Raw genomic sequence first — 27,773 nt, forward strand, 5'->3', positions numbered from 1 at the left:
AATAAATTTCCATATTTCTCATTTTATAATTTTTTCTAGTTATCAAGACTAGGTAGAACAAAATTTCATTACTCTTCCGATTTTTATTGTATTAAAATTAAATCTGTACCGCTACAACCCATGAAGGGGCAGATGTGCAGTATTTTGTACTTGGAAGTACTATTAGTGGCCCTACGGTTATGCAAGGAGGTGATTTGGTCAGAATGCAATTAAGGGCACCCCCACTTTATGAAGCCGAGCGGACCCCGTAAGGCTGCCTAACACACAGGGCTGACTCAACGGGTACGGTAACAGATAATGCACTGCCGGGTCCTTCGAGTTAGTTGTCCATTGCCTTACCATTGAGCTACCCATTCCCATTGTATTAATAAATATTTATATTTAAAATATAACAAAAACAGGACAAATAACTTCTTCTTTTTTTTAAAATGCAAATGCTAACAATAAGTATATTTATTATCCATTGAAACATACTTACAATACAACACAATTAAAGAGTTTTATATTTAATTTTCGGCAATAACCGAACCAACTTGGACAAACAGTGGAAGATATGAAAAAAAATGATAATAATAAATAAAAAAATAATTATATAAGAGGATCGCACCTGACAAAAATCTTTTTAAAAAAGATCCAGAAATACATGCCGTTCATTCAATCGTAAGCGTAATATAATGAAGAATTAATATTTAGAAGCTGTCCTTTCTTAACTGAACAGTTTCCCTTTGATTCCATTTTGATGTTAATGATTTCAGGTTCCTTTCTAAAAACTAATTCTCTTGACAATAACCATTACTGTTGGCTATCTAGGAAATGACAATGGATCAAGATACTGCTGTAGTAGAGCGTCAATGGCAGAAAAAGTTAAAAGTTAGTTGATTATGAATTTGCACACGATAAGGAATTAGCTACGAATCGATATTCATTGAGAACCTAATAAGTTATTTATAAGAGGCCTTTTTCCAAAGAATAATCGGTATTGCCATAGTATAATACTTTCCCTGAATGTCTCTTTTTTACTAATTTTACTTCCTCAGTTTTTTTTTTTTATATATATATATACTCTTTACACGTGTTGATGATATCTTATAATGTTGTGTGAAATATTTTATTGTTGAAGATAGTAGACCTAAAAATCGAAAAATGAGCAGGAAGAGTTATCAAATGACATGAATAAATTAAATGAAGTTTAAAATGTTTTATATTGTATTTCTGGAAACAAAAACCAGAAAGTCGTCCGCACAATTACAGAAGCGATCTTGGAACAGATCCTTAACACTTGAAGGAGAGGAACTAGAAATGAACTGCTTGCAGGAGCTGGCATATCTCACGATATGAAGAAGGAGGCTGCAATAAATCGCAGTATAGTAGGCAAGAGACCACGTGGGAGACCAACAACCAGATGGATAAACAGAATCAACAAAGATGTAAAAGTGCTGTATGCGGAAAATTGGAAAGTAGTAGCCCAAGATAGGCAGGCGTGGAAAAGGCTTGCTCGGTAAGTCAAAGATCTACAAGTTCTGTAGAGCCAACCGAAAAACAGATTATTAAGGATTTGTTTGGTGATAAGTAAGTAGACACTCATCATCAACCAAATTATTTGGTTTAAATTAAAATCTAGACTTTTGAATACTAACATTTATGGGGCACTAAGAATTTCAATTGAATAGTCATATTAAAACGATGGGATAACAAATAAAAATTCGCTATTTTTACAGCTCCATATTACACGAGTTAACTCCATGTCAAAAAGAGTTTGAGTATGGGTGGAGAACAGCTATCTTACACTGATTGTAGCCATACAAGGTAGTTTCAGGAAGGCCCTAGGACTAGGTAGTGGGGGGCAGCCATGTTGAAACCTGAAAATCATGAGTACACAGCTTAGTATCAAAATTAAATTCTAATAAATTAGAAATCTCTCTATGCTAAAAGGCAATTAATGAACTTAAAAAAGACTAATTTATAAAAATCCTAATTTTTTAATTCCATTTTTCTTAAAACTGTGTTTTCAAATTTCCTTTAGGCAGCAAACTCAGATTTAGAAATATGTTAGCATTTGGGAGTGTTGTTTGAAGGATTCAACAGGTACTTCCTGGAACAAAGCTGTATATTTTCCAAAGGTTTTTCCTAATTACTATATCTCTCTGAAGTTCGAATCTCAACAAAGTACCAAAATCTCTGTCTGATAATAAAAATAATGAGAAGTCCTCGAATTATTTAAGAGCACATTCCTAAAAAATACTTCCGAGGAACTGAAGGTAAAGTATACAGAGTTCCAAAAAAATATTTTGACCGAAAAAAGAAAAAAAAGGGTTAATCGGGAAAAGCCTGAAGACAAGAAATTCACGATTGGATACATTTGAAGAAAGAATTGTTGACAGAGAGCGAGAGAAGAAAGCAGAAGATGGATTAGCCTATATAGCTCTGGAATGGAAAAGGTGTATATTCGAGGTTTGTGAAAAACTAGACAAAAGAAATCGGGAAAACCAGAGAGTGAACTGCGGGTTTCGTGGTATTCGATCTCTGAAAGAGATCCACATTTTTCAATTTGTTTGGCATTCGAAAAGAGAGCACCACCCAAGCCTAAATTTTGTAGTTCCGCGAGTGAATTGCTTATAATAAAATCGTGTAAGTTTATGATCATCGTTATAACTATTAGGTAGGTTCACGTAGTAAGTATTTACCAGACGTGTACTTTAGATTTTATATGAAATAATACTATTAAATGATCTCTTTTTTTTTTTTTATGCTGTGGTACAAACCAAGCTGATCGTGAAAATATTTATACGAAAAACTTTGATAAAACATATATAGCAAGTTAAATCAACCGCCTGTAGAACCTATCTGAACAGACTATATCGGAGTGTAATTCAACATGAGCCATGAGACTATTTTTAATAATCTTTTGTTTGGAACAGATTGCCCCTCTACTCCAAAAAGAGCATGAAAGCTCTCGACTACGGGCTTACAGCCGGCGAAGTGTGGCCACGACCTGATCGGGGAGGGGGGCCAGTGCGTACGCACTTCGATCGCGGAGGCAGCGGCCTCTACCGGGCACCGGCAGAATCGATAGCGCATATTGAGTCGACAGACTGGCTGCCCCACGGGGCGGGACGTCATCAGGAACTCACTCGCAGCAGCTCAGGTGGGATAATACAGCATAGTTTACAGTAGTGTATCCTAGTCCTTGTCTAAGTCTAAAATGGAATAAGGGAGAGGAGTTCTAATTTCCCGAGGCCCTGTCCTTATCATTCTGGACCAAGTTAGATAACACGAAATTTCTCTCAGACCAAGAATATCAATTATTTCTTGAAATGGGTAAATTTAATCGAATTTACCAGCCATAAAATCTAATGAACATTATATTTTTGTGCAATAATGATTTAAAAATTAATTGCTGAGAAAATAACTTATAATAAAATGAGAAAGTCACCAGATTATGTAATAAAAATAAAGTACAAATGTCTTTCTTTATTCGAAATATTTTTTTTCCAGTAAGAAATAATATATTTTCAAATTTTAATGAAACAGTTTTAAGATCGTGAGTTCTTAAAGTAGATGTAAAAACCTTACTATATTCTATTCTCACTGAAATATTTATAATAATGTATAGGTTGTTTTATTTTCCTATTCTGAGCTATAGAGTTACAATCTAATTTTGTAATAAAAAAGTTCAGACATTAAGTTTATGTAAAATAACTCAAGATGAAGTATATAAGGTTAAAATATATTCACAATAGGTTTCTCAGAGACGCAAAGGGCACTAGGGTATCCCTTACATAACCACTGAGGTAGTAACACCGGTTGTTATCCCGGCCACAATGCAATGTATCACTTGCAACTGGTTAAGCCTTACTGAGTTTTAATTTGAAGTGAGGTTCTGAATTAGTTTTTTATAAATCAGTGTGGCTTTCGATATAACATTTAGTCATGTAGGTATCTGAAATTTTTAAAGAAATAAAGATATTATAGTGGATACCAGGTCTCAATAAATTCATGAAATACCTAGATTAATAATAATAAAAAAAATATTATAGTTCTATGGAAAAATGAATATAAAAATAATTTTAAATATAATAAATAGTGGATAAATCATTATTATTTCTATGAAGCTAAACAAATTATTTCATTCACATGCTATTATTAGTATTCAAATAAAAGTTTGCTTTAAACAATTTAAAATATTAGTAAAGCAAACAAAATCATACCCAGAGGCCTTCAACTCCAAAAGAACTTGCTGAAGCAGGCTGTAATCACTTATTTACTTATGGTTTCGATTGGTCTTTTCCAGGTCACATAGCCAATGAGGATCTCATCTTATGTTTTTTTAAAACATTTTCTTCCTGATTTCAGTCGTATCTACTCTTTACTTTATATTATAAGCCGAACTTGGTAACTCCACTCCTAAATGTTTTTTTCCTGAAAGCTAATTGATAACAAATATTGGTGAATATGTTGAAAAAAGTTACTAGAACATATCAAAGTGTGGAAGATATGTATGACGTAGTCTAAAACATCCTGAAATAAAACATCACATGATTAAATCAATATTACACATTCATATTAACTTTATGAACAACCGATCCGGACCGAATATCTTTTTGTTTTTTAAATAATATTTATTTGTACATAAGGGAAGATAAAAAATATAGGTTTTATTATGCTTTAATTCATTTAGCTAAAATGAAGAACTTTTAACTGACCATTCCTAACGTTTCAGTTGTACGATTCGACTGGGTGACGCCCACACTACATTTACCGAACTTAAGATGAAACAAAATATTTTGTTTATATTTACTACTGTGTACTCTCATCGATAATATTATATACTTGACACCATTATAAAATGTTTTCGACAATTATTAAAATTAAGTTTGAAAGTTATTATTATTATTAGAATATATTTAAAAAATATCAAATTCCTAATCTATTCCTCTGAAGTTATCTTAACATATTAATCTGTATAGTAGCTCACCAGTATAAAGACAAGATATTGTGCAGGCACTATTAATAAATATATACGGTTTTAAAAATTATTTCTTTAAATTTTATAGAAACTATTAAAACAGTCAAAGGACTTTCTTAAAAAAAAAAGAGGTAGTTGTTGGTTCGACAACTTCATTCATAACTTATAATTAATAACCCTTAACCCATTATATTCCCCCCAACCATTATAGACGAATACACAATGATAAATGCACTAAGCATTTAATTCATCAACTTCACTTCTTGTAAATTTAAGTATAGAAATTATATCTTATACACAAAAAAAATATAGATAAATGTTCTACTTTGTATGTATAGTACCAATTATATGCAGCAATGGACATAGCAAATCATCAGTAATTCACCAAAAATAAGAGTTAATACTGTAATTTAAAGCTGGTGAATTTCAAGTATATTTTGATTTGGATTCAATTGGAATTTTAATTTATTTCTAAGTCCTCAAAAAAAAATAACCCAGATAATTCAGGATTTAGTTTTGATTATTTAGTATAAATAGAAATCGTATGTTTTATTCAACAACCCACCCGTTTAAACTATGTGATAATTAATAATTTGAATTTAAAAAAAAAGAAGATATAGATACATATATATAGCACGTCAAGCAATTATATTGTAATTGGTTATTTGAAAGCGTTTGTTCTAATAATAAAAAATCGTCGAGAGACAGGAAAAAACAAGGTACCTCATTTTTTCCTGAATGTTCAGGAAAACACGTTTTATCTTGAATCGTGTTGCAAACTTAACAACAGTAAAGTTGAAAAGAAATTAACTAGCTATAGTTTTTTTGTATAATGTTGAATTTGATGCAACCAGATCAGTCTTCGAATTAAAAAAGTATAGTAAAATAATGCGATAAAATGGGGATAGAGTTTTAAAGGACGAAGCGGAGAGGGAGGTATTTTTGTGTTTTGTGGGTCTGTGATCTTACGTACTAATTGTTCAAATCAAACGAGAATTAAGTCTAAAAAAACCAACAGCAATCAATTAACAACCTTATCTCGTTTTCCTCCTGTCCCACTCTGAGAGGTAATTTCTCCCGAGTAACTCATTTCTCTTATTTTCTTCAAAAAACTAAATTGAACCGTTTGAGCTTGTTTTTCTCCTGTTCAGAATTTACAAACGGTCAAAATATGACAAGGGCCGTTGCAGTTAATTTGAAAACACACGAAAATCTTGTTTTTCCCTGTGGTTTTTAATTGTGAAAGCAATCAAATCTAAAATATGTTTTGTAGATTGTTGGAAGATAGTGCGGTCAATAAAGGTATCAATATAGTAGAAGAAAACTAATTATTGTTAACCAACGTTTCGCCCCACTATGCAGGGCTTCGTCAGGGCTTTCTGATTGAAACGGAGATGACGAGTACGAGATTCAGTGAGAATGAATCTCACACTCATCATCTTCCAATGAAAAATGTTTTAATTTTTCTTTATTCATGAAGTTAATTTTACATTGAAAAAACTGAATATAACCAATTATTTTTGTGAATTATTAAATTAAATTTAATCTGTACCACTACAACCCATGTAGGGGCAGGTGTGCAATACTTTGAACGGTAGTACTTTTACTAGAGCAACGGTTGTGCAAGGAGGTGATTTGGTCAGAATTACTGCCAGATTATAAACCCAATTAAAGGTACATACTTCATGAGACTGATTAATAAACTTCTTATCTAAACCAAAAATAACCCTTATCAAAATGATATAAATGTGATAAATAAATAACTTTAAATTAATCAAACTTTATTAACACGAAGACTAAATAAAAACAGTTTTATTTAAATAATAAATATTTTTTTAATTATTATTTTTGTACAGCTTATATACTGTAGTAAGCAATGTTCTTTAAATATTAATGATTGTTTTTGATCGAATGTGAAATTCATTCAAAATTATATTTGTTTTCTGTCATTCAAACTGAAGGAGTTAAGATTTGGTATGTAAATTTGATAGTGATTCAGAAATAATAATATTGCAAAAATATTAGATTGTAGAGAGAGAGAGAGAATGTGAACTTTTAAATTTTAAATGAGGTTTTGGAACATTTCTTTTTTATGAAAAAATAATTATTCTTTATCTAACTAGTTGTAACTCTCATTCAATCTGTGATTTAAAAAAAAAGAAAAAGTTTAGTGTTGAGATAACAAAACAAATGATTTCTAAACTCAAAAAGAAAACAGGAAAAAAGACAAACGTTAAATGTATGGATTCATAATTGTTAACTTCTTCATTAGAACGTATACCCTAAACGTTCAATAAACGGTATAACAAATTAAAACGGAAAAAACTAATTCTATAATAATTGGAAGTTTAAATTACCGTTGGTTTTATCTTGTTAAATATTAACAACGTTTAGGGTAACGTTGTTTAATCGTTCTACGTGCGATCAAATTAAAATACGTTAAATCTTTCCCGTTAAGTCTTAATTCTTATCGGATTATAATTGAAAACATATAAAAATGTCGAATCCACATGTGTTTTTCAACAGTCTTGTTCACTAATCAACTTCCGTTAGTTGTCAACTTTCGGCATCAATATTAATAACGCTTTCCATTTCCTTATCACTATTTTTTTTTCTCCGCTTGATATATATTGTGTATTAAGAATGATGAACAACAATCTCACCTAAGTGAGTAGGTTTAAGACTGGTGGTTTTAGATCTTAGAGATTTATTTTATAATATTATGCGTACATTTCAAGCATTCATGTTCAAAATTGAAAAATTTCCTAATTTAATGATATTCATGTTTAAGTTTAAGTTATATAATAATAATATTTCTTAAAAAACAATTGGAAATGAAAAATGAAACTGTTTGAGATGTATTTAGAGATAAGGTTAATTTGGCATTGTAGTACTTTATGCAATGATGCCGATCTCTAGTATGTAATTTAGGAGATATCAAAAATTAAATAAATAAATAAAATGAATCAGTAGTATAAATAGTAACTTTTTATATAAATTGTATTTTTATAAAAGACTATGCTCTCATCAATAAACGGTATAACAAATTAAAACGGAAAAAACTAATTCTATAATAATTGGAAGTTTAAATTACCGTTGGTTTTATCTTGTTAAATATTAATCTTAACATGAATGAACTACCCCTAGAAACAGTAAAAATAAACCTGCTCATTAAAAAAATGAGTAAAAAGAAATACATGCAAACAAGTTGCAAGTTGTTAATTTAGTCTAACGCTCTCTCCAAGCAGGCCAGAAGGGGCAAAATGTATGTATAAATTAAATAATAAGAAAAGTATTTCAAAAGGAAGTTACAAATTAAATTAATGATGGATAAAAGGAAAAAAAAATCGTACAAGAAATTAATGTAAAGAAGCTTTTTCTAAGAAGCAAGGGTTAAATTATCTTTCCTGGTTTAGTTTATGTTGAAAGATTTTTTCTTATTTCTCACATGCACTTCTAAATTCTTAATTCAGTTTTATAATAGAATTAATTGTTATGATCAAAATATCCACTTAATCAGCATAAAAAATTAGTATTATTTATTTCCAACTATTCTGACCCTGCTACTAATGGGTAGTTTCTCTACACGCCTGTATCACTCTATTTTAACTGAGATCAAATTTACTAAATGTATTATAAAATATAGTAGTGAATAGCAATAAATAAATAAAATCAGCCATTAAGGTCATTTTTGCCCTGTATAATGTTTTTAAAACATTTAATATCACAAAAATTAATTAAATGAAGATTTATGATATATAATATTTTTCAATGTTTTTATACATTGCAATTTGGTTTGAATGAACAAATAAAATAGTAAATGTATCATAAAGTCTAATAATATAGATATGTGATTGCACCCAAAACCACTAATTCAAACAAATATTGAACATCTGCTTAACGTAATATATTTAATAATATATAATTTGATCTTTGATAACAAATTAAGAACTTTATGGTGTTGGAAGTCCGTAGCAGTTTAACTGATCTGGATCACTAAGAGTGTTTATAACTTGACTAAATAAATGAATTCTTTAACATATTTTATTATATTAATTAATTTATTCTTAATTTAAAATGATTTTATTTTTTATTAGATATATGGAATATATTCTGAGTGGCCTATTTATATTTTTTCAAATTTTACGCTTATATTGGCCCTGCACGATCCTTATTTTAAGTACGATATCAACCTTATGATTACTCATATAATGATATTGATTTCCACCCTACATATATCTCGATTAAAAATTAATAAAGAAAATATATTTTGTTACCTACAAAAAAAAAATGAAAAACTAAGATTATTAATAACCGTTATAATAAAAAAAAAGAAAAAAAAAAAAAAGAAAATTTATATCAGTTTACAAGCAATACTTCAAAACTAGCATTAATTTAAACATTCTACGAGAATGAACTTGTATTGGCATGCATTGCCATTAGATATTACTGAGGCCGTCATGCTATTGCTTCGTCGTTGTCTGTCAAAGATCGCGTGTTGAATGTTCATGTATAAGCACAATCAGTAACTTTCCTAATCTACGAAGGTAAACTAAAATCTATACCGTCTAGCATATTACCAAATATTGTTTATATGCATATATCATTAAAATTAGAATCATATATCTTTATTGAAATCGGGATTTTTTTTCTCAAACATTTTCAGAAGGAACAATCCTTTTTTTTTTTCAAACAGTCTAAAATTATTTAAAACTAAATAGAATTAAGTTTAACTTTAAGTTTTTTAAAGTGAATGACTCTAATGAATACTACCTGCCGTGTAAAGCTTGGAAATTCGTTGTCCCAGGAATTATTTGTGGAGAATGACTTGAGATAGAGTGATCCTCTGTCTCCTCTTCTTTTTAATTGTGAAGTAACTATTCGTTCAATTAGAACTAATCCAGGAAGAAACATTTACAATCTGCTGTCTCAACATATAGCATACGCAGATGATATGGTCGTTGGCGCTGGACCCAGAATAGCATTAAGAGGGACATTCCAGGAATTCGAGGACAGCATTTGAATTAGGCCTTAATTTAGGTTAATTCAGATAAGACAGTGTACATGAAAAGTTCAAGAAAGGATGAGGAAGATAATAGCATAGTGACGTTCAGAGACCACAGTTTCAGTTCTGTATACCATTTTGAGTACTTGTGAAGCCTGGTTACAGATGGCAAGAAAGTAGAGTGCGAAAAAGAGGCCAGGATAGCAGCAGGAAATACATGCTACTTCTCATTGTAAAAAGTCTTGAAGTTCAAAGCTCTCTCTAAAAAATGAAAGCGGTCATTTACAAAACCATTGTTTCGGCCAGTAGTGATCTATGGGGTGAAATATGACCTTTAAGAAAATTGAAACGGACGCTTCTCGTAACTGCTGGCTGAGAAAGGTATTGACAAGGATATGGTAAGGAGCCTCGGGGAATGCAATTGGGTAAAAAAGAAGGAATGATGAGCTCATGGAAATGTTTAAGGAACTCAATATCGTGGCTTTAGTGAAAAGAGCTCGTATTAGAGGGATAGGAAACGTTGAGAGGATGTCCTAGAATACCCAAAAAATCCTAAATGGAAAACCGGATGAAAAACGGAAAAGATGTCTCTGAATTAGATGGGCGGACGATGTGGAGGTGGATATAGCGGTTAAATGTTGATAGATGGAAAGAGAGAGCAATAGATGATGGAGATTGGTTGGCCATGGTGGAGGAGGTCCGGGTGCTTGTAGGCAGTGTGGTGCCACAATAATAATAAAAATAAAGTAAATGAAATTCCAACAGTCAGCATTGACAAAGAAACTATTTACCAATTATGGAACGTACATTGTAAATTCAGGCCAGAAGAGTCTTCTAGAAGTACTTTTTTACATGAGATCCTAGTAATGATATAATCAGAAATTCCAATTCAAAGAGCTGTTTGTCCAAGCTTACAAAGGTTCATTTGTCCTAGTTAGGTCGAATGTCGCCTTGTTTTCTTTTCATCGGTCTATCACATTTTTCCCCTCTACTAACGACATAAAACCGTCATTTCATAAAGTATATCATATAAAAAGGAAAACATTTGTGAAACGAAATGACAAATAACGATTTTAAGTTGTTAATAAAGAAAAAATGTGATATTAGGGTGATCTAATGTAAGCTTGAATAGCCCAGTATAAAGAAGAATTAAATAAGTTAAATGGAATTTAAATTCTTCTTTGAAATATTAATGTTGATATAGCATTATGACACTTTGAAAAATATGTAATAAGAATTTACTTCGTAACAATTTGTACAGTTTTATTTTATAGAGATGTAGTTATCTCCTAATTTATTTTAAAAATATGTCTGAAAAGAAAGGTCATATTCCCTGATTGTTCAGAGTTGCTTGAAATGAAGTCAAACAGAGAATGAGGAATCTTTGTTTGCCGAACAAAAAAGCCATTGAGGCTAACGAACAATCGTTGTTTACGCGGATCAGCTTCTCGATTCAGTAAACAAAGCAGAATTAGTCACGGTGTCGATTGATATTGTTTCACCATTTCTAGTCCTGTATTTTTCTGATTTAAAAAAAAATATTTCGGTCGTGTTGAGGATGGTAACGAGTAGGTTAGGTCCTGCATTAAAATCTAAACGTCTTACCAACAGAAGTTGCATATCCATCATCAGACGTTCGGCTTTTGAAGGGCATGATCACCATTTTAAGGTTTGTTCACAAGTTCTGTCGAAATTTGGAAAATATTAAAAATCCTCAGCATTTATCACAAACTAAATCTTAACTGATTTCTCTTTGAATCCGGCCGAGAGTATCAGCCAACCTCCTATTCCATGAATTAGGTAGTATAACTTTTACCTAACCTGTACAAAAAAAAAATGAGTTCATATAGCAGATGACAAGTTATTTGACCTAATTCGCAGCTGTTCAATATAGGGGTGAATTTTTGACCAGCTGCTACACATGAAATGGATGGATTTTTTTTCTCAAAATATGAGAAGCGTTTTGTGATTTCCTGAACACTTTTTATCAATTAACGATCTGCAGTCTTTCTTTGCTTTGTTCTCCAACCCCACTATAGAATGGATTTTACTCGGATAAAACGTTCAGTGGATCGAAGAAGGTAACCAAGTGAACATTGAAGCTGTAAAAGAAACATTAATTGTAAAATATAGTACATTGAATAGAAATGACATTGAGTTCCACAGATGCTTGATTTTCAAAAAAATAATTGCTGAAAAAATCTCTTTAAGTCTGCAGTATTAATAAAAAAATTTACTCACCATTTATATAACTACAGTAAATTAATTTATTTTCTTTTAAATGGATACATAATTTTACAAATTTTGAAAAATATTTCTTTGCATTATAGTGGAATATACTATAGGAGAAAAATCAGTCTTCTAATAAAAAACAAAATCAGGAAAGTGATAGAATCGGTATAAACAAATTAGTTTAAATATATGTATATATAGTTGACCGTAAATATTTAAATATAAAAAGATGGTCAATAGTATTCTATTTGTTCCATTTTCGACCGCAACCCTGACCATCTTTTTATATTTAAATTAGTTTAAATATTTCCCATTCGAACATTTTTTATTTATTTATTTTTTGTAACCTCCTTTATTATTAAATTTATATAATACATACATATAAATGTATACTAGCTATATATATATATATATAAGTACTATATGTACAAATGTATATATTCCAACACTTTTTTTTTTCCCCCGATCCCTCTAAAACTGAATAAAAACAATAAATAAGTGGATGCTTTATTATGGAAAAAATAAACCATGTTGAGTATTACCTGTTGTATTTTAAGATTGCCTTCTATACTTATCTGTTTATTGGGAATTGTCCATTCAGTGTGGCCCTACTAGTAAAAAGAATCCGAGGGGGAGGGAGAGGACTCCTTTAACACTTTTTTTTCCGATCCCTCTAAAACAGAAAAGAAACAGGTAATTAGTGAATGCTTTACTGTGAAAATAAAGAATAAATCGTGTTGGGTATTACCTTTTACTACCTTTGGTATTTTAAGGTTACCTGTAATGTTTATTTATTACTTGAGATATATCCATTCTAAATGCTACTATTTTTAAAATCCGGAGGTGAGGGGCCTCTTCTTGTACACTTTTTTTTTTTTTCCGAACCCTCTAAAACAGAAATAATAAGTGAATTAGTAAGTGCATTACCGTGTTAAAAAAAATGTAATTCGTGTTGTGTCTTGCCTTTTACTACCTTTGATATCTTGAACACTTACTCACAAGATGTTCTTAAAAACTCAGAGAAGAAATATAACCTTTGCGAGAGTTGCCTTCCAGATTCTTTTGACACAGAAGGGCAACCCTCTGGTATCGACACAAGCCTCACTTGCGAGAAACTTCCGCTCATTCAACTATGCTTCCAGACTTAAGATGACCGGGTCGATTAGTACTATTGGGTCAGGTCAATTAATAGAAAAAAAATCAGGTTTTTTTAAAAAAAGAATAATTTAAATGAGAAATTGGCTAAGAGGTTAATGCAATAAGCCAAAATTCATTAGTTTACCTCAAGTGGACCAAAAGTATTTTTCCCAACCTTTTAGTATAAGTAAAATGATCATATAATCATAAATTTAATGATGATGAATATGGTACTCGAAACTACTACTTTCTTTTAATATTTATTTTTTACTTTATCTTACGTATATTTGAAATATATAGCAAGGGAATTAAGGTGTTGATAGTTGACTGTAGATTAATAAGTGGAGAAGATGGTCGGGGGTGCGGTCAGTAAAAAAAAAAAACACAAATAAACAAAAAAATATTTATTCGTGCCGACGTTTCGACCTGAGTTTCAGGTCTTCGTCTGAGGGCTGAGGCAGAGTTCTGGCTAAACTGATTTTTACAGTATAGCCAAAAACTCTGCCAAAGGTTCCCAGATGAAGGCCAGAAACTCAGTCCACACTATCCGACCATTTTTTCCACTTAGTAAGGAACGTGCTAAATTTCAAATTTTAGTTTACGACAGAAATACACGTTTGAAGGTCCTCTGAATCGAAATAACCATGTCTCGTAAAGAATGTATGTGTGACCTTGTCTATGTCTTTGTGTCTGTGTGTATATGGTCAGTCTAGTTCCAAAACGAAAAGTCACACGAAACTGAAATTATATATTTGATTCGGGTTACGCCTAGGGGAGGGGAATGAAACATTTTCGATGAAACTATTTAGCATGAAGTGCCACTTTATGAAGTCGATTGTTCCAGTTTTCTCAAAAACGGCTAAAACGATTCTGATTAAACTTAAAATGTCAATGTACAATCAGTGTACTTTAAAATCAGAGAGGTCTGATCCTAATTGAAATAGTGTGACGCGGCTTAAATGTTATTATTTCAAAAAATCTTCCAATAAAGTACCTTTAGTTTTGATTATTTGAAATAATTAACTACCTTACATCTTTATAATTAATAAAAAATTGATAAATATAAAATATGAAAGGATTTGGTAATTAACTTAAGGAGATAACAGGAAATATAATTTTTAAGGTAGAAAACAAATTTCCGGAAATAAGAGTAGATTTTATAAAAAACTAACATGTAACATATTAAGTCTAAATTAATGGAGAATGACGGAAAAAAAAAAACATAAATAAATCACAAGTTTTACATCAATCTAGAGGGCGCATGCGCATTAAGTTTTTCCGTTTCGCCAGTTGCTTAAATCTTTCTTGATGAAAGAGTTTTTTTATTTAACATAATCTTAATTTTGTTTTATTAATATAAGGCAATCCATAACGAAGGTGATGTTTCCCTGGTTATCTATAGGTTATCAACCTAATCTAACCATGGTGGGGGGTCAAGTTTTTCATTTTGAGGGACCGCCATTTAGTGAAAAAAGTCAACGGTTCAGGCCGGATTCCAGCCGGCACTTCAGACTGATAGACCTGCGCCAACCATCTGAGCTACGGATGGCCCTACCTAAATATTTGAGCCTTTTTTAGTTGACAGGAAAAATTATTCCATAAAATAAATTATAGTATTTTTAACATTGATTCGGTAACAATTTAGCATCGAATAAATGTTCCTGAGCAGGATGTTAATTTTATTGAACTGTTGTATTTTTATCATAATTTTGCAGGGATAAGTATTATTAAAAGTAATTTTCTAAAAACGTTTAAAAATTAAATTTGTCATTCTGTTGATTGAAGTTCTCATTTTAAAAATTAATACTAGAAAGTATTACCAAAGTGAACAATTTAGGAATACCTGTACTGAAACGAGCGAGGACTAATTTCAACTAAAGGTGGGGAGGAGAGTGAGAATTCTGTGATGCGTGCACCGCACCGGATATTTTCTCTAAATCTTGCTCGTTCAGGTAAGTAAATGATTTAAGACTTAGAGAAATAGTTTTAAGTGAAATTTTAAAGCTTTTCCAGCCAGTTCAGGATATCTATTGCTTAGTGAAGAAGAATTCGGGAAATTGATACCCTTTTCAAGAACACAAGACCCAGATAGATTTATGAAGGTAACAAGGCTCCCGAAAGAGGAGGATATATTGCTAGAATTGATGAGATCGAAATCCCAGGAAAATTGGCTTGGAAGGTGCTTTCCCAAACAAGAAGATTACTGCGAGCCGACCCAAGATGGTTTGATAGAATCCGTACAGATGTGAGTTACATTTCAGAGCCTTTGAAACAAGGTGGAACTATATAACAAGTTTCAATGGTCGTATTTGTTGCTATTTAAAAAAGTAATATCATCAAAATAAATTTTAAAATATTATTATTTACATTTTATCGTTTTTTTAAATTTTAAGTCGTTAGTTGCTTAGCTTTGTTTTTATATAAAAACTAGCAGAGCTGGCAATGCTTTGCAATTACTATATTTGAGGAAGTACATATATTAATTGAATACTATTCAATCTTTGATATCAATTAATATATAGATGAAGTGATAAGACAGTAACTATAGTATATGGAGGTTAATATATTAACCTCCATATCCCAATCAATCTACACCAAACTTGATTGTCGTCCTAAAATTGTAACAATTAAGTTATTCTCAAATTGTAAATAAAAAATTATAATTTTAACTTACATAATGAATTAAAATTGGTCTCATGAATAGGGAGACAAAAAATATATAATAGCAATATATAAAATATATAAATATTTTGGAATATCGCTGATTGACCGTGTGTATTATTAATGGAAATGGTCTAGGTGCGGTAAAAAAAAACTCAAATAGTGACAACTATTGACAGTGACTTTGGCTCCTGTCAAAATAGCCCTGACGAAGCCCTGCAAACGTAGGGCGAAACGTTGGCTCAGTAAAATAGTTGTTACTATTTGAGTTTTTTTTTACCGCACCCGGACCATATTCCATTTATTATATAAATATTTTATATATTGCTATTCAAATATATAATATAAATATATTTATAATCACAAATTGTTGTTCCTTTCCGAAAAAAATACTCCTATTTGAAAGAGTATATTTAAATAAATATAAAATGTAAAGAGTTCTATTAGTTTAGGTTAAAAATCAGAAACTTAATTACTTTTTTTCTTTAACTGGGAAGTTTGGAAGATATTTAGCATTGAATAAAAAAATGAGCGAAATTTTAGTTTTTTTCTTAAATAAAATAAATCTTTGATATTATGATCAGGAATGGTTCAATAAATACTTTTCAAGAATGTGTACTGTTTCTGTTATATATTGGTGATAAATAGAATTACTTACTAACAGCAAATGCGCTTTAGATTTTGAAAAAATAACGTCTTTTTTAAAACAAACCAAAAAACGTAATTTTGACGAAAGAGAAACAAAATAAAAATGTGTAAACTTTTCACTTCTTGATAAAAAAAAAACTCAATAAAAAATGGTAAAAGTGAAAACCTTTCCATTGTAAATGAGTTTCTAGGTATAAACCAAATTGCACTGCACTACACCAGCACTGGACACCGCATTCTGGGAACATGACGTTTCCTTTCAAAATTCAATATGACAGATCTAACATTTCTTAATATATACCAAAACTTAGTTAACTTAATACTTAAAATTTCACCGGTTACATATTTAAGCTACATTTAACCCATATGGAGATATTTTTTATAAACTTAAAACCATACAGCGACAATTTTGAAAAATCTGTTATATTAGTTCTTGGTAAACTTTTTACTATCGTCTTTTGCAAAGAGTTTCACATTAGAATCAATTGAATGAAATTAGCCTACATTAAGTTCTAGATTAACTTTTAATTAGTAACTTTAGTGTAATATACTGACGTCTGTCAGCTACATATTAAATTCAAAATGTGAGTCAAATATTTGACAGGTCATTTTTATTTTTTATTTATTTTTTTTTTTTTTCGGCCAAGACTCCGATTGGAGTCCAATACTGCCTAACCATGGTTGGGGGTCAAAGTTCTTCATTTTGTGGGACCGCCACGCAATGAAAAAAGTCAACGTCCCAGGCCGGATTCGAACCGGCACCGCCAATAGACATGTAATTGGTAAGACTGTGTCTTAACCATTGAACTATAGGCGGCCCAGGTTATATTTTCAAGATAAGAAAAAAAACAAAGGCAAATCATTAAACCAAATTACCAATCTAATCTTAGTTTTGTTAATATTTGAGGTCCTATCTCAGCAATATTTGAATTTTAAATCGTTTTATAGGATAGACATGAAGGCTTTAAAACAAAATTGTCAAGGCGATACTATGAAAAAAATCAACACTCAAAGCTAGTTTTATGTAAACTCAATCTAGTAAAGCTTTGTCAAAATTTTAACAAAACAATACTGTAAGTAATTGTAACTAGAGTGAGATGGAAAAAATATTTTGGAAAAAATCTTTAATATAATTTAAACCCCTGAGGAATTAAGAGTAAATTTTTTTTACAATAGCAGAGAAATAAAGGAACGAATCATAACGGTAATCTGTAGAATTACATTTACCCCTTCAATGATTCCGTGACTAGCATATCATCATGTGCCAATAAATCTTTTGCTATTGAATTTTGGGGTAGCGATTAGTTAGCGACTTGGGGTGCTTTGCAGTGACGGTCTCGTTAACGAAGGATATTCCGCCGCTCCCGGAAGCACACCTGTTGTCCGCTGGCTCAGGTGTTCCATTTATTAAAGGCAAACATGGATTACTTTTTTTCTTTCACTGAACCCATCCTAATTACGATTGTACCTTTTAATTGGGGTGTGTTCATATTCTGATTAGTCTCAATGATTGAACACAGGAAATTCTGAAAACATTTATTTAAAAAAAATCAATTTATTGAGTATTTTATAGGGAATAAATAAAAAAAAAAATTATTCCTCTTTAAAAAACGTTTATTAGGAGCAAGATTGATATTTTTTTTACCCCTCACCTTCTGATTTGATTCTAAAATTTAGGAATTGGAACTAGGGCTAAACACTGTGTGATGCAACTCGATAAAAATTTAAAATAACAAATTAACCAATGGACTTATATCATTGGCCAATTTAATAAAAAAAATTTTAATGTCAACAAATAGTGACTGTGATAAATGAATTTTAATTTTGGTTTTAATGTGAATAATGACTAATTAGGTAATTAGACATTATGCGGGATATACTTATTAACAAAAAAAAAAATGTTTTACTTAATGTTTCATAGAAATTGTTGTTTTGACTTGAGGAGAATAGCCTGCATGAAGTTGAGTTTTTAAATCATTTATTTTCAAAATTGTATTAAGGTAAGATAAATTATAAATAATAATGTCAAGTAATTTGAAATGTTTGAGGATCATACATGTAATAAAATTTATTTTGTAGCAGATTGTCCCTGAGGATGGCCGGATAGGCCGAAACATCGGACTTTTAAGAAAAATAAAATGTGTTGAGACTAAAAGGATAGAAATTAAATTATTTATTTTAACAAAAAAAAATTATTTTCAATCAAACACTAATTGTAATAACTAATAAAGCTCTACGACAATTATATATAATTGTCCTAAAATTATGGTTTCATTCGCTATTGCTGTGCTTGAATGTCACAACCTGATCGACTATGGCTTGCCCCCTCCCCCTAGTTTTGAACCCTTTGATAGAAATTATCTGCTACTTTAAAAACGCAACCTTAATTCAAACACAATTCTCTCAAAACTCTTTAATAACGTCAATTTATCATTGGACCTACGGCATTACGGTGTATTTCGTAACCTACACTGATCAAGTAATGCAATGAGCATCCAACGAAACATTTTAACTGTCTTCAAATCAGAATTTCAAAACATTCAGATTATATACTGTTTGTTCCTAGGAGCACAACTTTCATAAAAATTCAAATCGCATTCTTACAATACATTAAGAATAGCTCATAATATTCAAGCAACAGAGTCATTGCCCCTGAAAAATCGCAATTACTATTCAATCACGCAGTAGTTGATACCTGCACGTACACATGCTATGCTCTAAACGCAAAGGTCAATGAGGCGGTCAAAAGTAGAAAGAAGTAGTAATTAGTACATTCGTATGTTAATTTTTAATAATAAACTGTGCTAGACGTACTATTTCATAAAATAAAATTTACGACAAATATCTTGTAAATTAATATATTGAGTGGTATATACGGTGAAATATACCGCCAAATCTATTTCTAAACATCAAAACAGTTTAAATTTCAAGATAGTTGAGGAGGACCCAATTTCCTAGGATTGCTGAGGTCCAACCAAAGAGCTTCACTCAGGGCCTTCCATAATGACCGCTCGAAATTAGCAATTCAACAATTCAGGCCATTGCATTTAAAGAAAATATATTTAGGTTTTAGTACAACGAAAACTTATATTATACCAAAAAATAATTACAATCATTTATAACATTTATCATGTTATATTTTTTATTTTAAATATTTATTTTCGGTAGGTAGATATTTTCTTAGTTACTGTTTTTTTTTTAAATAAACAGAATTAAATATTAAATAATTAAATATTTATAATAAAGCTTGAAAATAAAAATAACATTCATTACCCCGATTAAATTAGTTTGTGAGTTCACTGTGAAGGTTTTTTTCTATCCAACCACAATTGTGTGTTCATTTATTCAAAACAACTTGTTGTTGGCATAATTTTGTTTATCCACAATTAAAATGAACGCGGCCTAAATTCAACATTCAAAAACCCTAAAAAATATGGTTTAGTAACGATTATGATCTACATTATAGTAAATTTAATTAGCTTTAAATCGGGTGCTAATAGGCATTTGTACATCTAATTTTTCCTAAGATACAGTTTCTCATAAACCTTTATTTCTGAACAAAAAGAAATAAACATTTTGCAACACTATTTTGGCAAATATCATGTAAACTGCTATTCCTGCTACCATTCCTCAGGTTTAGTTTCCATAATTATAAAAAAAATATTGCTTTTTTGAAAAACTGTATTTTGGGATTCATTGAATGTTAACATCTTTATTAGGGCTCATTAACAAAGTTCCTCTACCTTAAATTATGTAGTTTTAAGAATATGGAGCTTCGGTTAAAAAATTAATTTTTGTAACGTTTTGAAACAGCCGTCATTTTTTATTCTCCCCAACTGTGGGATTCGTCCATTTTGACTAGAACATATATATAGTTTTCTATATATATGTTCTCTAGTTTTCTATATAGTTCTAGTTTTCTATATAGTTCTCTCGACTAGAACAGAGTTGTCCATTTAGACTAGAACATATACATAGTTTTCATTTAAGTGATAAAAAAATTGATATAATATAACATTTTACTTTTCCCTTGGACTTCTTGGACAATTCACAATTCACTGTGACAGTCTTAAATGACATTTAAGAAAATGCAATATTTACTATTGACATCACTTATGTAAATACATTTTAATTACACATCTCAACACTTTAAAATTAGGTGCTAGATCCAATATTCTGATATTATATAAGAGGTACCAAATTGGGACCGAAAGGGGAAGTAACAACGAGGAGCTGCGACATGCGACCTAACTAAGACCAGTGACACAGGAATGTCACAGCTACTCGTTGATCGCTGCTCCTTCAGTTCCAGCCGGTGATGCTTAAACGAGTAAACTTCCTTGAGACTATAAACAAAGCCATAAACAATATTATGAGAATACTTAGTAGTAATTAAAATTAGTATTCGTTTGAAAATGGCCGAGATAGGTTAATTTGAATTGAAAATAGTTTATTATTCTGGGACTAGGTCTCTTTAGAAAAAATATAAGGTAATTTTAATTATACGACGTATATTGGCCAAAAACAGTGTGGCCACACTTAATTATAACTAATATTAAAATTATATATAATTAATTTTAGATTCAAAGTTCTCTCCGACAGATTATTTCAAGTAAATTACAACGGCGCTTATCCATCCCTATTCCGTCAGTCTGCTGGTGTACCTCAGGGTAGTATGCTTGGTCCTATCTTTTATACAGCTTTCACAGCTGACATCCTAACACTATCCTCACCACGTATGCCGATGATACAAACTATTGTCAGTGAAAAATGATCCTTACATTGTATCCCAAACTCTCCAATCCCACATCACCACCCTTGAAGAATGGTACCAAAATTGGAGGATTAAAATTAATTCCAATAAATCCCACCATATCACATTTACCCTTCGTCGTAAACCAATGACCTCTTGCCCAACAGTATCCTTTAATAATACCCCACTTATTCCTGTCGAACAGATCCGTTCCTTAGTACTACATCTCGACAAACGACTGACATGGAATCCTCATACAACACTGAAAAGACAGGAAACTGCTCGTCGATTTCGACTATTACAACATTTACTAGACAAACGGTCTAAATTGCCAAACCATTACAAAAGACTGATCTACATGACTATTATAAGGCCTATCTGGACATACTGAGTTGAGCTTTGGGGCTCCACTAAACCATCAAATTCCTTCCGAATCCAATCCTTACAGTCCAAAATCCTTCGTAAAATTCTTAACGCTCCTTACTTTGTCACAAATCAAGTCATCCATCATGACCTCAATGTCCCATTCGTTGCCGATTTGGCCAAAACCAGATACCATTCCTTCCATGAAAAACTTCGCAACCACCCAAATCCACTTGTTTCTAACCTGGCTTCTCCTGCATTACCTAATAATCCTCCTAGGCGTCTGAAAAGAGGATGGCCTCGGGATCTTCTCCTCCAGAAATGTTATTGGATTTTTGTCAATGGGTAGATTCTCCACATGTTTGTATCATGTCACTATCTCACCTACAGCAAATTTACTTGTTGTTTATATGTTATACAGTTGTAAATAACAATAAATAAATGATTAAAAAAAAAAAAGATTCAAGGTTAAAAAAAAGAATAAAAAACTAACTGACTAAATTCATAAAAAACAAAATAAAAATGCAGTTACATCTGTACTATTATAATATTGGAATAGATTGGTGAAGTAAAAGGTAGTTAAATATAAGAGTTTTAAACAAGGGAAGAAGGAATGGAGTTCCAGTTGTATGCAGCACCAGCAATAAATGATTTATCAAACGCAGCAGTACGGTGAGGTGGGGCGTAAATGCCAGCTAAATGGAACCTGGTAATACGGGATTGGATTGAGAATTAAATTGCAGGTTTCCTAGGAAGTAGGAGGGGCACTGAGTACTTATTACTTGGAATAGAAAGGAAACAAGAAAATACTGCCATCGGGAGGATGGATAAAGGGCCATTTCAGCTCGGCGTAATACTGGGGTATTTGCAAATTATACAACTTGAACATCAGTGAAGACTAAAATGACTTTTTCTTACATATTTACAAATACTACATAGCTTAGTGGTTACAGATATCTCTCTCTGACCGTAACTGTAACTGTTACTGTTATTATTACTTTAACTGTTACTATTACTACTGTCTTAGCTATCCAGTGTTAGAAAATATATATGTACACTTGAGAAGAGGGAGTAGGAAAAATAATGAAATAGGAGAAGGGGTTAATCAGAAGGGGTAGGAGAAGGGGGCCAATCAGATAATTTTAGGAAATTAGGCGAGGCCTAGAGAGCCTATGAAATTAGAAATATATTTATTTATTTCTAGGCAGATATTTCTGGGAGAGGGAAAAGACGCTTCGGAGAAAAAGGGTGAGTTCCATTGTTAGCCCTTCCAAGAATGGAATTACCCTGTTAAGGGTTGGGCATGCTTGTGAGAACTGTTAAACATAAAATAGTTAGACAGATGCAAGTGAATGAACCATTGTGAGATGAAAGCTGATAACTGTTTAAGTGTCAGCCCTTGCCTTCTATACATTGATATGGAATACTAACACATGATTTCAGTAAGGAAAGGTCAATTCCTCTGTGGTCAGTGTCTGCCGCAATGTGCCACATGTTAAGAGAAAGTTTATAACGTTAGTCTATTTATAATAATGGCTGTTAAATACTGTAGCGTTCGTTAACCTGTATATCTCTGGTTTTCCCGAAAATAATTCGTACTGCGCAATTCATTAGACGTTTAAGTTTAGATTAAGTTCGAGACATTGTATGAGACATTGTAGCAAGTACAAAGACTTACGTATTAGTTTGTAATAAATCAATAAATAAATTATTAAGGAATTAATAAGACGCTTTAATTTTCCCTAGATTTCATCAGTGAATCCTCCATAAATCAGGCAATGGTTGATTAAAATTGAGGTTATAAAAAAAGAGATGAAATAAGTAACGGGCGGATTTTTATAGGCAAGGATTGGCGGAATCCTTCATAGGTTTATTCCAAAACCAAAATATTTGACTGAACAAACATATCCTGAAAAATAAATTCGAGCAGTGAATAACTTTTAAGTTTCATAAATCTATTATTATTTTCTAGAATAGATTATATTTAAAATGTGACATCACTAGTTATGTCTTATATAATTTGCGTTCAAATTTTATGTTTGAAGATAAATACCAAATTATTTAATTATTCCATAACTGTGAAATATTAAACCAGAAACCTTAACACGAGACACAAGAAAGATATTCAGCCAAAAGTATGGACTGCTTGATGTTCGTTTAACCTCGGACCTTTCAATAGACTGCTAATATCTCATATAAAATATTATCCTAAAACCATTCTAGCCTTATAGAATTCAATTGTGCTGTACAATGGAACTAAATGAGTAAAATAATGGATTTTGGAGATATTTAGATACATGCTTATTCATAATAGATGTGATCTATCCAAAATAGATGTGAGTCAAAGATGACTCAAATTTTTTTAACAGAATTATGAAGAGGAATATGAGTGCTTTTGAGTAAAAGTAAAGGATAATTAGGAATATAGTGTAAGGAAGGTTTGGAGTCGATGAAAATGCCTCTAGTTTTTTTTTTACACTCACATTAATATCATCCTGCGGTTTAGGAGAAGCTTTGATGAGATCAACACTGAGAAAAGAGAGATTTGTAGATTATCAGGATAATTATGGTTTCAGGTGTGATAGATAAAACCGGATAGATGATTTATGTAAATGAAAAAAAGGGTTGGTGATGGCGATGAACCCTGAGGAAAACCTCGTGAGAGGACGAGAGAAGATGAGAGAGCTTTTTTAGATAACGACTGTCGGTGAACGATGGGATACGACGAAGAAGTTACAAGTAAAAGATTGATCTTTGTATCCTAAGTTAGACTGGAAACATTGTGAGGCGGCTACGGTTGGTATGATACATGTGATAAAAAGTAACAGCTAAAAGTATCAAGTGTTATCGAGGAACAGAACAACTTGTCACTGATACAAGCAGATAAGATCAATCTCTACTATACACCATGAATCTTACAAACCATTAACCTAGTCCATTTTGATTCGTATGCATAAAATATACTGTTTTTACTGTTCGAACCAATCAACTCTACCCGGAGGTATCCTTCCTTTTAAATGTTTTGCTAGAGTGAATCTCAAAATTCATAGGAATAATTAATAAATTCAAATTATTGAAACTCAACACCCCTTATTCCAATCTTACAAAATAAATTTCCTAAACATGATTTTTAACTGAGTTTTTGAGCACAATTCTAGGTAGGAGACCTTTTATAATCCAATTGGTAGAATTTAATGAAAGAAAGAAGTATTTTATTTTTTTATTCACACCTGTCTTTTGATATGGCAACCAAGGAATGAGATATTTAAATTTGGAAAATGTCATGATAAAGACTAGAAGACCTTTCATCCAGCTCATCTTCAGCTGAGTCCTTATCGGACTTTTTTATTGTTGCAATGGCATTTACAAGAGATGTGTAATTTGACATTGAATTGTTTGCATATGAAGGTCAGCATGTAATTTTATGTTGTTGACATACCAAGGTGCCTTCGTAGTTGTTCTAAATGTGTTTACAAATTCGAAGTATGTTATTAATTGCCGTTCTGAATATTTGTAATGTCTAGTGATCCAAATAGGTTTCAGTTCGTAAGGGTATGTGTTCAATTTCTGTCTGTTTTAATTTTGATTGTTTTCAAATGAGTAAAAAAGGAGTCTTAATATTTTTATTTTTTTTTTTGTATGTAGACAATGCCATTTGTCGGTCGAACGTTAGTCTATGGTAGTCAATGATATCGGCGTACTTATTTATTAAAGTATAAATAAATAAATAAGTTAGAACACAATAAAAACAAGTCTAATAGGAGATTTTTATACGATATATCAAATTTTATTTTCATTATACATAATATTTTCGAGAAATTGAAATATTTACTTTAAAGATAAAATAGTTTTTTAAAATATAAATGTGGAAAATCTTGTGAATGATGGTATAAAAATTCAAGTATTATGAATGAATTAATAAAAATTTTATAGGGAAATATTAAACAAACTACACAAATGGTGATAACTTTATAAAATACCCCTTACCAATTATAAATGTAAGTATAATGTGTTTAATAAGCCTGTTTGAGACTGATGAACGATGGTGAAATGTAGTTGATGGTGGGTTATCAATAAATTAACAATTATTGTTTCCTAAAATTTGGATAATTAATCAATAAGCAACACTAGCCATTATTCAAGCAGCTAAAGTGATTTAGAGCCTAGGGTCAGAGCGGTTAGGATAGGTTAAAGGTTAGGAGGTGAGGATTAAATATATATCAAGCGGCCACCGGTACAGACCTGCCAACGGCACAACCTTCATTAATCTACCGAATATTTCCCTCTGCCAGGGTCACCAACACCTTTGATGTTCTGTGTGTACCCGTACCTCTCGATTTGCATAACTGCTCCTCATAATGAGGCGTTTGTATTCAAGTGCACTTTGGTAGCAATCCTCTTCTCTCAACCGTAAAACCAACTCGTGGTCGGTTCATTAGCTGACGATTTTACAGCTTAACATTAGATAGCGTGTTGCATTTAATGCAACTAATAGCAATAAACAAATATTGCTGGCATATGTTTTATGTACCTCGAAAAAAATCTATTTTCTTGGTTCACTTCAAGAATTACCCATCTACTACTAAAACGATGAAACTCTGAAACGACTGGTCAAAGGTTTTAGATATATCAGATGGATTGGGTTATTTTAGGACTACTTTCCAAAAGAGATTTTTAAAAATGTCTATTCATATGTGTTCCTGAAAGAATTATGCTAATCATACCATTCAAAGGCTGCTCGTCTAAAGACCCGGAACGAGTATCGCGGAAATGAACAGCTGGTTTAAATTTAAGAAGATTTGAGATGTATGATTGGATATCTTGGTTATGAAAGGATACCAGGAAATATTTATGGCGGTAGGATTGGTAAAGCCGTTGAAGTGGAACACCTCATAACAACGGAAAAAGGAGCCGTCCCTGGGAAACCTGTAGATGAGTCGTAAAAGGCAATAGTTTTAGTTGATTCAATAAGTAATACAAAACATAATAATATTGTACATTAAAATTAAATAAGTAGTTTATTTTTTATATACTATTTCTTTTAATTTACTACTTGTTAGGGTTCTTTGTTAAAATTCCGTTATGGTTTTATTTGCGACCCGTTGTTCATTGGAATGTTTTTATTCAGCATAAAATTTTCAATACGGAGCCTTTGTCAAAGTCAGTTTTTTCTCTAAAACCCATTCGGCCCTAGATTTCGCCGTCCAACACTCTGTGAAAACAGTCCGGTTGCTTTTTCAAATTTAAACACATTATGTGGGTCAATCAATTCGTACAGGTTGAGGTCAGTGCCGCACTCAAGCTAAAGGGGTCTCTACATGTTGGCCAAGCCATGGCGAACACGTCTGAGTCTATGCGCGAGCATGTGGATGGGTGGCTTGTACGAGTTGGCCTAAACTCGTTGCCGATCCGTCGAGAGTCGGTTTTTGGACACAGATCAAAAGGGTTCGTGAGAGCGCTCGTGTAGCATCTCCACCATAGTTCTTTGTCTAGTCGCAACTGAGAGTTATTAGGAGGTTAAAGGTATTTGTTGGTACTTTTTATAATAAGTTCTATATTTAATCTTATTTATTTATGTTTAATTTCCTTTCATTTTCTTTTTTTGTAATAAAAATAATTTAATCCCAGTGCAATGGCTGAAACCATTTATACGTCCGCCATGCTTGCTTCCTGAATAACACTGACATGTGAAGGCTCCGCTCTTTGTTTACGAAGCATTTATACAAGGCGAGCACCCAACATGTGGATCCGCCTTAAGAATAGCTATAATTCTAGCCATTCTTCTCGAATGTATCAAATCCAAAGCATTTTTTGTTCCATGGACCCTTTGGGGCCTCTTCGTTAAAGACGGTCCTAATTACTTCAACATTTCACATGTAAGTTCTTGTCTACAGTACCTACATCAAGGTATTAATTAAATCGCAGGACGACCAACGATTTAACAGGAACTTCAAAGCAATAGGTGTTTAACATGAAGTTAGTTCTTTTGTCAATTCCTTACTCTTCAT

General features: G+C 31.6%; 1 protein-coding gene and 1 long non-coding RNA gene across 6 annotated transcripts in view; one reads left to right on the forward strand and one right to left on the reverse strand.

Annotated features, from left to right (window-relative positions):
• Positions 1-3,050: 3,050 nt before the first annotated feature.
• LOC106678972 (uncharacterized protein PF3D7_1120000) overlaps positions 3,051-27,773 on the forward strand; it is a 148,735-nt gene continuing 124,012 nt past the window's right edge. For all 5 annotated transcript variants that reach the window (XR_010842928.1, XR_010842929.1, XM_067045533.1 and 2 more), the window contains exon 1: positions 3,051-3,145. The gene's annotated coding sequence lies outside the window, so the exon portion shown is untranslated. The remainder of the gene's footprint in view (positions 3,146-27,773) is intronic.
• Positions 3,714-4,567, reverse strand: LOC136795336 (uncharacterized). The gene is made up of 2 exons (XR_010842931.1): positions 4,209-4,567; positions 3,714-3,940 (listed from the first exon to the last, which is right to left on the reverse strand). It is a non-coding gene; the product is annotated as an uncharacterized lncRNA (long non-coding RNA).

The sequence above is a fragment of the Halyomorpha halys genome, unplaced genomic scaffold (assembly GCF_000696795.3).
Source record: "Halyomorpha halys isolate HHAL.00 unplaced genomic scaffold, Hhal_1.1 Scaffold170.1, whole genome shotgun sequence".
Classification (NCBI taxonomy): Eukaryota; Metazoa; Arthropoda; class Insecta; order Hemiptera; family Pentatomidae; genus Halyomorpha; species Halyomorpha halys.